Source organism: Pollicipes pollicipes, unplaced genomic scaffold (genome assembly GCF_011947565.3).
Source record: "Pollicipes pollicipes isolate AB1234 unplaced genomic scaffold, Ppol_2.1 Scaffold_3447;HRSCAF=4054_pilon_pilon_pilon, whole genome shotgun sequence".
In the NCBI taxonomy this organism is placed as follows: domain Eukaryota; kingdom Metazoa; phylum Arthropoda; class Thecostraca; order Pollicipedomorpha; family Pollicipedidae; genus Pollicipes; species Pollicipes pollicipes.
The window spans coordinates 35,029,639-35,043,845 of record NW_023596297.1 but is presented as its reverse complement, the minus strand read 5'-3'; positions in this window follow the sequence as shown (position 1 = coordinate 35,043,845).

Below are 14,207 nucleotides of genomic sequence, written 5' to 3'. Positions count from 1 at the left end.
CTGTAGACTTAAAGTGGTCTGGGTCAATGATCTGGGACATCACATGTAATCTGTAGATACCACCAACGGGCTAGCCAATCAAGGTTCAAATAGCAATGCATCGCGTGGTGTGCAAAATTGTCGATTTTCTGACATTTCCCTTGGTTGCACAGTAGCACACCTTAATTAGAATACTTTAATTTAAATACTAGACACTGATGAGAACAAACACGACCGGGCATGACGAATGTTTCCGGTTGCAATGCTGCACAAAACAGCATCACCGTCCTAATGAGGTGTCCACAACCATAACGGGATATCTACGAGCCTCCATGAAATGTAGGTATGCGACGCCAGCCACTCACTGAACGACGCGTTGGACTGCGCAGTGGCGACGGTAGTGCTGCATCGGTCTGTTACGCCGCCCAGAGAAAAAAGCATTGACGAGTGCATCAAAGTCAGCAACGTCAGAGCTCACCCCAGTAGACTACAGTCAGTACAGCCGGGTTCGCTCACTTGGGCGGATGCCATTACAGAACATCAAGGGAGATGGACCTGTAGGCGAGACAGCAAAAACCGACCCGCGCTGGTTCACGTAAAACTGGATCTCATCAAACAAAAATAGTTTTCCGGTTTAAGAAGTGGCCAATTACAGCATACCCTCAAATATACATGACATTCCTTTTTTACTACGGGCTTTCAACCTACCAATGTGAAAGCCCTGCAAAGTTTCCACTTAAACGCGTCGAGAGACGAGGGCCTCATAATGCGCCTATCATTGTGGTATTATTTTAAGCCACAACGCTGCAACCAAAGACCAAGTGAAAATGCGGCAATATTTCGTCATTTGTTGGGGATGAGAAAGGCCTCGCAAATATTGCGAGTGAAAACAAATAGATGTTTTGTTTGGATTTGCTATGTCCTGCTTGTTCTAGGAACGATGCATTCTGCCGTAAGATCAGTTCTTTTAAAATGCGAACGCAGTTGTTCAGGTATATCACGTCTTAACATGTGTCACAAGCCGGCAGAAGTTAGCTTCTGTCCGTCCACCAGCACACAGGCATGCCAAAGTTCCCTGTTCTGGGTAGCTGGGACTCGGTAGTCAGAGGCAGAGGACGCTCGGAGCCCCACAGTTCCGCTACCGTTGTGAAACTGGTTGTCGCGGTCTTTTCCTCGCGCCAGAGGGCATGCCCCGTAACCAGGAGTGAGACATTGCAAAGCTCGTCGGGGGGGGGGGCAGGACAAAATTTTCCCAAAGCATAATGTTTTGATGTCATTTTAGCCATTGCTAGCCACTTCCCGATATTTCAACCCCACGCCGCGCGGCCAACACGAATCATTCAGGACGCCGAGGGCGAGGCCTCCCTCCAATGAGACACCAATCTCTAACTGTTGCGGGTCGGCCTCAGCCCGTCACAGTGACGCCGCGGGCGCCACGCCAGCGCTGCGGCGGCGCGGCGGTGCCCACAGACCGGAACCCGCGGACGCCAATGATGATGAACAGAGCCGGATCCGGCCGGCCCGCGCCCGGCCACGCCCGGGGTCCGCCCGCGTAATCAGGCTGCCGGACAGCCGGCCCGGCTCGCCTCTGGAGCGGGGCGCGCCGGGGCCGACCCGCGTAATCAGGCTGCCGGACAGCCGGCCCGGCTCGCCTCTGGAGCGGGGCACGCCAGGGCTGACCCGCGTAATCAGGCTGCCGGACAGCCGGCCCGGCTCGCCTCTGGAGCTGGGCACGCCAGGGCCGACCCGCGCGACACGGGCACGGCACGGCCACGTGGCTCAATGCGATCTAGCCTCAGGGTACGTTGCTGATGATAATACACCTCTAATACGATACTTTATGTCTTATAGAAATGCGCAGTTGAGACTTCTCGACATGACTGTTTTAGAATGGCTTTTACCAGTGTTCATTGGGTCGTACGTCGCGATAGCCACCGATGAACCATTTTAGAGTCTAATCTCACAGATGGGAATATTTTCAGTTCGGTGCACACGCAGGAAGTTGCGACATCCTTCCTGGTTTAAATTGCACCTATCCTGTTACCGGTGAGCCGTCCTCTGCGCTGTAACATTCCGCACAGTTCTGAACTCAACAAGGCCGTTCGGTATGCCGGCGCCGGCGCAAAGATGAGAAGTCGACACTGCGGCGCAGTAGTCATCCCGTAGGGTAATGACGCGTCGAATTGAAGTCCACGTTGCAACACTGGCAATGCTTCTGTGCTTTTGCATCCGTTTGGGTTTGAAACCTGGCTCGAGATATTGCAGCTTTATTTTCGTAAAAAGAGTCATACGGATAGAAGTTGATTGTGGGTCCAACTAGTGTGTAACTTATAAACTTTGTTCATTGAAGCAGTCTATCGTCTATTTTGGCTATGATGCCATTCGCTGGGCTTCATCATAACACACGCAGAACAACGAACTGTTGTCGGGCCGTGCAAACCACGCTCGCCTTGATAAACTCCAATGCTAGGAGCAAAATGAGCATTTTCTGATCAAACTCATTTTTAAATAGTGCATAAAATCATTTGCTGATTTAAGCAACTTAGCATGACCTAACTCTGATTTTGAAGCAACCAAAATTAGCCTATTATTTGAATACGAGTGATTCCCATCACAACAGGGGAGAGCAGGGAGAGTTGCACAGTTTTTTTTTACTATGAGGTGCCCCTGTACCCCCTATCACTAATAAGGATCGCACTATTTTTTTCTTAATATTTGCAGATAGCTGGAGCCCTCAGCTTCCTACGAAACGGTAAAGCTTCAAGAGCATGTGTTTATTTTATAGTAAATGACGTCTGCATTATTTCTTTTGAAATGAAGCAGCTTGCCCAACCCCGAGGTAAGCTACGTCACATTGCGGGGAAAGTCACGCTGATCGTCTTTGTCATTGAGTAAGCTGCATCGCAAGCGAGCTGAATGGGTTACGACACGTAAGCGGAACGCGCACTCCTATGGTATTTCACAAACTATCGTGATTACATGACAAATCTTTGCTCTTTTTACAAATCAGTGCTTGTTTTACGACTACTGCCACCTCGGTTTTGGTTGCTCAGGTAGAAAATGCGGACCTAGATAGGCAATGTAAACATCAACTTATTGTCTGAATGACAGTAAGTCATGACAGTCGCAGCAATGAATCATTGACAGCAAGTCAGTCAATGATGTATTGTCGGCAAAATGCATCACTCACACAACACCTTCATGCATATCTGATACAGCATGTGCCGCCCGATATTTGGGAAGAAAGTTCGCGCCACCCGAAACCCTTGGCGAACAGACGCCGAATGTTTTGCAGTTTACGCGACACGCGTACTTCCCCACCATTCAGTACAGCATTCAGATTGGTTTAATAATGTCGTAAGTCCTCAAAAACATATTTGCACCGAACGCTTTAGTTTCCAACCACATGCAAACAAAATACGATATTCGCGATCATCGTAAGACGCGCGTACCTATGCGGCCGAAAGTACACTGAAATGTAAAAGAGGCTGCTAAGCATCAGCTGAGTTACTCAAGACTGTCACACATCGCATTGATTTGGAATCAAGGACCTTAATGCTACTTGGACATGATACAACTCATCCCACCACCTCCTGCATACTACCAATGCAAGAAAATATAAAATGCTGTAATGATTTCGGATCCTGGCAGTGCTTACTGAATGGACGAGCCCTTGCAACCTAAACATCTGCGAGTTATCTGCACTACAGTGCATTTAGTGACACAGTCTGAGGCTATGTTTATATACACGGAGGAAATATCTGTATTCTCCGGCACAGTAAAGTTTGCCCGTGAATTGTAAACTAATGGGATTGATGACTTTCGGCGCGGTAGATATATATGTGAAAGCTTCGGCTAACGCCCTTATTCAAATGCCTTGCACGTCCATGGTACATCTTGATTAGTTTTGCGTTCGTGTTTTAGGCCCCAGGCCTACTGACACGAAATAAAATTGATTATCCACCAGTTGCAAAGTATTTTATTCTTCGTGTCGTTATTTATTTTTACGGGACTTTCCCACAGTCGTGCTTTAGTGAATCACTCGCAAGCTTATAACTTGGCCGCACATGTCAGCAAACATGTCAGCAGGACGTATTGACGTTGACAGTGCTCGAAAGCAAGGTAGCATATGGTGCATCCTCATGCACCAGCGAGCTCGCGTCTAGCCAGGATAATACATCCGCGTATAAAAATGATATGATACTATCGGTATGCTCGTTATCTCGCAAATCGTCAAAGTACTGTTATCGATAGTTCTATGTTTATTTTTACGCGCTTCCCGAAAATAATTGATTATTAAATTATTAATCATACCCAATAGTTGTGACACGGTACTGGCGTGTCACAGCTATATACTTGTAATAATCTGATACCAAATATCGATAACGCACAAATGCACCCCGACGCATACGCATGCGCACACGTACCTGAGCGGCCTCTGGCGGTACCGGCGCGCTGCGCTGCACCAGCCACAGTCCGGCGTCGGTCGGGTCAGTCCAGCGGACGTGCGCACCCTCCAGCAGCGAGGTCCCGGTGGCAATTGGCCCGCGGCCCGCCGGACCGTTTGTTACGCGGGGCCGTAACCATGGTAACGGCCCTGGCGTGCCGCCGTGTGCAAACGCACCTATACCGGACAACGAGCTGTCGTCGATGCGTGCGCGGGCTGTGTTTGTTGTTTGTCGGGGTCATCGGAATCGCCGGTATCAGCCACAGGCGGCAGCGATGTGGCGCGTCAGAATGATTCACCAAACAATGAAGTGTGTTCGTCTGACGGACGAAGCATACACACCTGCCCTACGCAATCACAGCCAACTATTCAGCTGCTCATGCGCATGGTACTGAGGAATGCTGGCCAGTAATGCTCCTGATAGCTGACAGCAGGGCGAGTTCTTTCGCCACGGGACAGAAATCAGGGAGGGAAACATGAGCGTTGCTGGAGTTTTTTTTCCTGCATCACCGCAGGCGTAGCGTTTAATTTTGCGAGAACTTCGAGGAGACTTATTCTCCTACATTGGAGCTCCACCGACCAGAGCATTGAATGGCTGAAACAGCAATGCGTCGTATGTCCCTATGTAGGGTGTCGCAGCAGAATGCTTATGGCTTCGTTGAAAGGTTGCATGAAACCTAGAACTTCCTACAACCAAAGGCAGACCCATATTTAGACCGTTCCCACCCAGCCGAAAACGGCAGAAACCTTAGGAGTGCGCACAGCGGACAGCGCCACGGACAGACGAGCGTTGATCAAAAGACAAGGTATGCAACAGATAATTAGTGGGTGACTTTCGGGTAATTTTCCAGACACCTGAGTCATAAACCATCGACTGCCTTTTGTGCAATCTGCGAAGTGCGACCATGCGCCATTAGAGGAAAGTTATGGCAGAAGTGAACCTAGCATGACAACGGACATCCTTTACAGCATCGCAGAGCCAGGCGTGCACACCGAGAACTTAAATAAATGGGTTGGCTCGAGTGGTACATCGAACACCATCAGTTTTCCACCCACAAGTCCGTCTTTAATACATTGAAGCACAGTATGCGTAGCACTCATTTTAGCTCAGGGAAGATAAAGCGCAACGATGCATCACCTAGCCTTCTGAAGCATAACACTAAGCGAAACACAGCTGGCCCGTGACTTGCTGGAAAGAACGTTTTACCTTATCTGATTTTTTAGACACACGAAGTGCGAGAGACAGAGAGAGAAAGAGAGAGAAAGAGAGAGAGAGAGAGAGAGAGAGAGAGAGAGAGAGAGAGAGAGAGAGAGAGAGAGAGAGAGAGAGAGAGAGAGAGAGAGAGAGAGAGAGGAGAGAGAGAGAGAGAGAGAGAGAGAGAGAGAGAGAGAGAGAGAGAGAGAGAGAGAGAGAGAGGGAGAGAGAGAAAAACAGAAAATCAGTGAGTAAATATGGAACTGTGCCTCTTTTAGGAAAGTTGGCGTAGCTCACAGGCGGATCCAGGAGTTCGTCAAGGGGGAAGGTATGCAACCTGGCGGACCCCGTTGGATTTGGGGCGCGTCCAACAAAAATCATCGCATTACGGCCGGTAGATTCCAAGGTTCTTCGCATTCCTTCTAAACGGGAATCCATCTTACTCTGCGTATCCCTAGAAAACTAGGCACGGTACGTATGCACATGCATTTAGCTTATCCCTTTTCTCCAGATCATGGTGAATCCTGCCATTTTGAGGCTAAGTTTTCCGGAATAAAATGGCAAAATGATTCGAAGTTGGCAGCTAAAAGCTACGAAAATCAGGCATGGACATGATTCCTAGCTTATTTGAGGCTAGCCGGCTGATCGATGTGATCATTTAATGGCTGATGACTAAAGTAGCGGGGTTACGTTTTCTTTTAAGCAGGAGTGCAAAATACGGCGTTCGGATATATCAAAAACGTGGTGCGCAAGTATATTACGTGTCATAAATCCAACAACCAACGAAAACGACATAAAATAACGTCGGCGGCACGTAAAATCATATTCGACAATTTTGCGTAGAAATTCATTGACGGAGATCCAACTGCCGCACTAAGACTAATGCGCCAAGGGCAACATGGTGGTGAACGCCTTAACGATCGGGAGTGTCCAAGTGGTCTAACATACAGAACCTCGGCTCTCTGAGCAAAGGGAGGTTATCCAAGGTCAGTGTATATGAATTAACGACCCTTTGCTGTCAAGAGGCAGCGTAAGGGCGGTATAAGGACAGGGTAGTGTACCCAGGCGGTTTAACAGACAGGGCTCCGCTAGGAGTGCAGGGTATTCCGTAAATGAAATTAAAGGGAAAGAGCCCTGGATCATTGCAGAAGATCCTGAGTATCGAGTGGATCGGTGCCGCACCTTACATGGCCCCATCACCAGCTCAATGTCCTCCGAGGAAGTGGAAAGAACACGAGAAAGATCATAGTGGTTTGGAATAACCCAACGGCCGTGGTGCACTGCTGTCGCCGGCTGCCGGGAGCGGGCTCCAGTTTGCGGAGGCTCCAGTGACCTGGCTACCGTGACATCTGTCGTTGCGCCGACAGCTGGCGTATCTGTTTCGGTGAGTCATTTCCCCGCAAGGGTCATGGATTATGATCTGCACTGGCCGTAGCAGATCGCTGTCATTCTGTCGAATGTCGGTGTATTTTCATTGGGCACAGTTGCTGATGCAGTTGTCATTGGAATTTCTGCTTTGGCACTCGAAGCAATTTTCGTTTCTTTCATTGCAGCTTTCCTGAATTTGATATTATTCTCAATATTTTTGTTTTACGCATCGCATTGTTAAAAGTTGTTCAGTTATGTTATTTATGTGGAGGTACAGCGTTTGCGTTCTGGCGGTAATAAGGTCGTAGGCCACAACTGACGTGACTCTGGTGTCATATTCGTCTTTAAATAGCGTGATGAAGCCAAACTGTCGCGAGCCGTCGTCGCCTGCCATTGTAGGGAAGGCTGGTCAAGAGGGTTGCTGTCCGTGACATCGCGACACATACAACCACACAAACACGCACAATCACACGCGGGCGGACAAACACGCATGTCCCATACACCTGAGACAGCGCCTGCATATTTACAAATGTGTTGTCCCACCGATTTTTATGCAGCTGATTTGGGGGAGTCGAAATGACCAGATTCAACGTTATTTCCATGAACGTCAGAGGCTTGGCAGGCCAATTCAAGCACTGAGACGCTGAGAAAGATAAAATACTCTTTTTCGATGCTCTCTGGAAAGGCAGGTCGTATCATCCATGATGCACGAACAACAGTAGAGAAACACCTATTCTCAAGCAAACAAATCTTCAGCATGACGTATTTTTTCAGTTTCAGTGCGTGACAGAGACAATTCTGTCATCTTAGGATGCAAAATTGGCATCGATGCATGCGCGCCTGTGTGCATCCATGGGCCAAATAGGGATGAATCACAATTTCTGAGCACAGCAGATTGGAGCACGCGATCATAAACGAATGAGACCAAAAAGACCCCCGATTTCGTTTCCGTTTCCAAAGATTCGATCAATCGTTTCCAAAGCGGAATAAACGAACACTAGGAAGAGAAACGGGTAAAGGACGTAACACGTTTTGAGGAGAGTAGCATAACAGAGGTCACACATGCCACACATTCGACACGCATACAAAATTCGCTATAAATTCACCAATCACGTCTTTACAAAGAACAGATATTTTACATAATTAAGGTAAAAGAGCTGGGCTACAGGATAATAATTGCACTTTCTGTAAAGAAAAGCCTGCAACACTCTGCCATATTTATTGGAGGTGCCCTAGAGCTCTAGTCTGCATACAAAACATCAAGACTGAGGTCCTAATGCGGTATCAAAATGGCTTTGTAAAATATGCCAACACCTGGTTGTTCCTGACTGACCTAGAACCAATAAAAGCCCCTGTAGTATAATTAGAAAAGGTGATCATTCAAGAGCCACGTTATGTAGAAACGTAGCCTGCGGTTACTGACTTGAAAAACAAACTGAAACGCAGCCTACGGTTACTGACTTGAAAAACAAACTGAAACGTGAGGCGGAAATCGAATATCGTGCTGCAAGGCCAGGTAATAAACAAGACCGATATGAAAAGAAATGGGGACAGCTGAAAAACGTTCGCGTGGTGGCAGAAGAGCAAACAGTCAAGCCCCAGTCACAGATATTGACACAACGAGAACCGTTCACCACTGCATGATATGTGCACGCTCTCACCTACACCCACTCCCACACACAAATGCGCCAACGAATGTTCACGTTCACGTGCTTTTTCTGTCTCTCACTTTCACAAGCACGCTCACGCTTACTTCTATAAACACATATTCTAGCCTCGGTGGATTGGGTGCGGCCTGTTGCCAACCCAGTGCGCACCGCGTCGATCCCGACACGGGGGCCGGTGCTGATCCTTGCAGGTGCCTGTTCAGCCCACGTCATGTGTGCTCGCTGCGCATGCGTACCGTTTAGGAATTGTTGACGTGATTGCACTACGCGTATTAAAACAAAGCAAAACAAAAATGAGGAACGAATCCGAGGGAAAAGAGCCGCTGGGAAACTGAGTGCATCCCAGCATACTGGGCCCGGCAAAAGCGAACGGGGCCTGTCGACCGAATGGGAAGAACCCATGGAAGGCCCCTGATCGATCAAGAGTGCCCAGGACTGTTAGCAGATAGCAACCCAACAGCAGTGTAGGACCCTACAAGAAAATGCCAAGAGCGATAGCATTGATTCGGCAAGTGGACATGTAGGGCCTCGGCAACAGCGTAACGCCTGTGGACAGCGTGATGAGCCCCGAAATTGCCCCAAACACCACCCTCCCAATCAGCGAAGAATTAACGCTGTCTGCTCACAGGCTCTTCACTTTCGCTTGCGATGTTCATCGTCGTTTGGAGGCTGATAGACCACTAATTTTGTTGTAATTTGTTACAGAAAACTGCACCCGTTCGGCCGGTTATGAGCCCCTCCGGAGCCTATGGGTCCACTTGGGGCCGGGAGGGGGGGGGGGGTACATTGTCCCGTGCCTCTCTGGATCCGTCACTGGCCCGAGCAGCTTAAAAGATGAGGCCCTGACAAAGGAAGAGAAATTCATTCAAATAAGAAGTATCCGGGACACAATGTGGATGACCCAGAATAATCAAAGATGGAGCCCCCGGAAAAGAGCGTGAGACCCTCCAATAAAATAAGCAATACCCACGACACACTGTGTAAGGCCCCCGAGCGATCAAGGACACCTGAGCAGGTCAATTGATAGGACCCCTGACATAAGCGTAGGTTCCTCCATTCAAATAGGAAGCACCCAAAACCCAATTTAGATGGCCCTCGAATGATCAAGTATGCTCGAGCAGGTTAATAGACGGGCCCCCGACAAGAGCGTAAGGCCCTAAGCAAGCGAGAGAGTTGGGAAGTCCATAGACCCATGTAGAAAGCTCATGAGCATATTGCGAGTGTGTCCGTAGGTTAACCGAGACCGACGTGAAGAGCCGCTGAGCAGCCGAGAATGCTCCGGCAGGCTAATACATGGCCCCGCCAAGAGTCCGTAGAATGCGACAAAGCCGCAGAAGGCCCCATTGACATGAACACCCTGGAAGGCTAACATGAAGGGCCCAGCATCAGCGCAGGGCCCTCCGAGCAAATGCAAAGAAACCAAGAGCAACCTAAAAGCCTCCTTAATGATCGGATTAACTCTGAAAGTGGACACATAGATCACCCGGAAACAACGTAGGGTATCTGGACAGCGTAATGCACCTTTAAACTTCTCAGTCAACGCACTCACAATCAGTGAATAGATATTGTTTGTCCACGTGGGTCCTTCACTTTCGCTTGCGACTATCCATGGTGGCCTGGAGGTCCAAAACGTCTAATTTTGCTGCCTTTCGTGTTAAAAAACTGCGTTTGTCCGGTAGACTATGGCCTCTTCCGAGTCGGCGTGCCATACTTGGTATGCAGCTCCTCCGTCGAAAGCTATGAACACCACAAAGCATCAAAACAACCTCCTGTTAAAACTTTGTTGGTCGTCGTGTTATGCTAAACCCTAACAACTTCATCAGCTTCAGGGCATTGGAAGTTTATTCGCCTTCTTGGTCTTGCTTGTCATGCAATATTACGGGACAGTGGGCTTATGCACGTTACTTGAGGTCAACAGAGGTTAAAGCGTGTCACCCTGGCCGCAAAGTACGCTCGCATTGTCAAATAATGTATTAATTGTCTTCATAATGAAATATTCCTGATGAATCATCGAAATACGACGAGAAGGATGTCGCCATCAATTCTGAATGTTGTCTTTCACACTTTAAGCACTGCAGGCAGGCCAACGTGAGATTTAGCACATGGGGTCATCCTACGTCAACGATAGGTTTGAATTATGGTCGGAATTATGCGTCTTGTTTCCGTGTCTTGTGGAGGTGGTTCTGCTTCGCACACGGATCCAAGACATGATTTCACGAATGATCTTATGCTTCAGATTATGACATGTCATTACCCAAAGGTCATATCTGCCTTTCCTGAACTCCCAGCGTCATTCTACCCCGTGAGCATGATTGGGTACCCATTCTCCTGAAGTGAGGTTTGGTACAGCCTGACTTTCATATGTCCTCTGCGCCCTCCGGACATGGGTAACATTACACATTAGCCTATGGAATGGTTTGATATCTCCTCAGTAATGGACTGTGGTGACCTGGGGTCAGTTTCCCGATCATCAATAGACGCAATCTGTAGCTAGCTGTCGCACCATCAGCGCAGGCATACCACTTGTTGCACTGAACATCGCGTTTGTGCAAAAATAACGGTCAATCGCACAGCTGTTCATTGTTTCATCTCTCAAAATGAGATTTTAAGTGACTGACATGTCAAAATGTTTGATACAATGTGCAAATATTTAAAAGGTTTAAAGTTTAGTTGAATAGTCCAGCGATTTCAACGACATGGTAACACATCGAGACTATGAACACAGCATGTGTTCAAACCAGTTGCGTAAGCACTCAAGAGGACACCGGGAGCGCATGCCCCCTCCCCAGCATATTTTTATGTCTTAATGTGCATACGTATAAATTTCGCTAAAAAATTGCGGTGCGCAAGTAAAACTAAGCAGATTGTAAGCTCACTGTGTTGTTGTGCACTCCGCACGAGATTTCGTGGTTCTGTGCGGCGTGTTGAAATTACATACCTCTAGGAAGATTTCGAGTTGTAGGTTTCGAGATGCACCCCCCCCCCCCGCCCCCCACTGGAAAATCCAGCATACGTCCCTGGCTCAAACCGCGTCTCCCGGCCCGACGCAGTCTGCTCCAGCCAGCCTTACGTCAGCGGCTCCCTTAGTCCACCGGTAGCGACAGTGTCATGATCCACCACGTGTCTCATTGCCGGTTGCGGGCCTGCGATCTGCGTCACTGACCGTCACTGCGGGAGCATGCTCCGGTCACATAAGCATGGCGGCAGGTGCGCGCCCGGCCGGCACCCCTGGTTCGATGGTGATTGACCCACGGGCACCGCCCACCGACACACTCTGCCGGCCATCCAGGCGCCAGCTGTCGGAACAGCGCGCGTTCTCTTTGGGACAGGCTGCGTGCATGCGCCACGGGGCGACGAACGTGTGCGATCGCGACAGTACAGCAATGGGCAAGTGGGGCACCGGCTGGCAATCTAAGGCAATGGAGTTCAGGCGGCGCACCAATTTCATTCGGTATTTGGATTCGGGCCGTACTCGGGTAGGCCAGCGAAGAACGCTGTCCAAGCTTGCATATTGACTTTGGGGCATACTGCGTCGACGTGGTACGTTGCCAACAACATGACCTTGTTTGACACAGCTTGATCGACTTCTGCGGGAAGGAATGCGTTGTTGACTAGGGACCGGGCGGCTCAGTGCGTGCTTGAACATTGTGATAAAACGGGACGCTTGGTAGGAATTGTGCCGGCATACCCGCACGAAGCTATTGGAAAAGACGAGTCCGCTCTCTGATGCCTCGTTAAGGGTGTCGAGGAGCATTTTATATGCGAGCACTAGCGATAGCAACCGTTGCAAAACTATTGTATGCATTGAACAAAACCCCGCCCTAGAAGGTTGGAAAACGTAAGGAGATTAAATATTGTGCACCGCAAGCGCATGTACAGTCACTACTCCAGCTTACAGTCACTTCCCTCGCATGTACAGTCACTACCCCAGCTTTCCAGATTCACCAGATCCTCTGGTGCCGCGCCGACTCTGCAGGGGTCTACGATTGCCCCTGGCGGTTGCTGCAGCGGCCGCCACATGCAGAGTTCGTGAAGAGTAGGGCGTGGCGTGAAAAGGGTGGAACCTTTGATACAGGAGGAAGGGACGCAGCCCCACGTGGAATCCTGGAGTGATGTATCTGTCGAAGCTTTCTGTTAAGGGGGTGTTCCACCTTTGGGGCATGTTTCAAAAGCATACTCAAGTGAATCCTCAGGACCAGTTACATCTCATGATAGCACTGGGCAGAGCAGTTCCACCGCAGCAGCAGGAAGATTAAATGGAAATATTAATTTTATTTATTTTCGATTGTAAATTACGCTGTCAACGCACTAGTCCAGTCCTACTTTCGATGAAAGGGTCATTCAAATCACAGGTCAAATAGTCAATCTTACACCCTCATCTGCCGGATTTGGATAAAAATGGGTCACAGAGGCTGCCAGCGGCGCTGAATGTGCCTCTGACAATTCCAGGCCTCTCAGCTGTGCAGCTTGGAGTTACAGCTTCCGGCGTTTTTGTGTTGTCTGGTTCAAAGGCTACGTTCGGCGGCGGTGCTTTCACTGCGATAAAAGACAATTTTACAAACCTGTATGTTAAAATGATTTAAAAACCTTCCAAATTACGTGTGGTCGTGGTCGGAATCGTCATTGCACAAGAAATACTGATTGTGACATTATGAACATTTGTAATGCGTGCAGCACCTTTTTCATACGCCATTTTGAGCCTTCTCTCATTTGCCGGTGAAAGAACGTAGCTTGAACCTCATAATCAAAAAATTAAAAGGTGGTTATCGGCTTGAAATGCTTAGAAACAATGCCACAATAAGGAAATACACTTGATCCGCGCCATCCGCCGTCGGCTGCCAGCCCGGTACCTCACACACAGGCGGCTCTCCACACAGGCGGCTCTCCACACAGGCGGCTCTCCACACAGGCGGCAGAAAACACGCGTCTCTCCACACAGGCGGCAGAAAACACGCGTCTCTCCACACAGGCGGCAGAAACACGCGTCTCTCCACACCGGCGGCAGAAAACACGCGTCTCTCCACACAGGCGGCGGAAAACACGCGTCTCTCCACACCGGCGGCAGAAAACACGCGTCTCTCCACACAGGCGGCAGCAGAAAAACACGCGGCTCTCCACAGGCGGCGGAAAACACGCGTCTCTCCACACCGGCGGCAGAAAACACGCGGCTCTCCCACCGGCGGGCAGAAAACACGCGGCTCTCCACACCGGCGGCAGAAAACACGCGGCTCTCCACACCGGCGGCAGAAAACACGCGGCTCTCCACACGGCGGCAGAAAACACGCGGCTCTCCACAGGCGGCGCAGCAAAAACACGCGGCTCTCCACACCGGCGGCAGAAAACACGCGGCTCTCCACACAGGCGGGAGCAAAACGCGTCTAAACAAAAAACACGCGGCTCTCCACACCGGCGGCGAAGAAAACACGCGTCTCCACACAGGCGGCGGAAAACACGCGGCTCTCCACACAGGCGGCGGAAACACGCGCTCTCCACACAGGCGGCGGAAAACACGCGGCTCTCACACAGGCGGCGGAAAAACACGGCTCTCCAC